Source organism: Ctenopharyngodon idella, chromosome 7 (genome assembly GCF_019924925.1).
Source record: "Ctenopharyngodon idella isolate HZGC_01 chromosome 7, HZGC01, whole genome shotgun sequence".
In the NCBI taxonomy this organism is placed as follows: domain Eukaryota; kingdom Metazoa; phylum Chordata; class Actinopteri; order Cypriniformes; family Xenocyprididae; genus Ctenopharyngodon; species Ctenopharyngodon idella.
The window spans coordinates 8,190,850-8,191,419 of NC_067226.1; positions in this window are offsets into that span (position 1 = coordinate 8,190,850).

The window sequence follows — 570 nt, forward strand, 5'->3', positions numbered from 1 at the left end:
CTTAAATGTGTTACCCACCCAAATACTGACCTTGCATCATCCCTCCTCCCAGAAACTTTAGTTAATCCTTAAAAAAAAGACTGGAGGGAAAATGCAGGGTTACAAAAAAATCCCACTTCAAGGAGGAGAGGATGTGCAAACTGTTTAGTCAACAGGCTGAATGAGATTTCAGGGTTTTTTCAGTTCATTTGGTCTAAATGTGATTATATTGTGTATACGATTAGAACGATCACTGACTCATACAGTAGTGAATGCATTCATTCAGCTGATTGCTTTATCCATTTACTGAAATGACTGTTGCCATTTGTTTTGAACAAAGAGAGGCCTAGAAAGACACACCCAATGCAGCAGTCCAGCAACTGACCAGGGAGGTCACTATATCTCAAAACACTGAAACTGTGAACTAAAACTGCACCTTTGGTGTCTATGTTTGGAGGTAATTTAAAATAAAATAAAAGTTTGGGGTTTTTTTTAGCAATTGGAGTTGACTGACAATAGAAGAATGTGCCAATGCACAAAGCATTATTCATGATGAAATATACTGAATTCATTCTAAAAAATCTTTTAAAG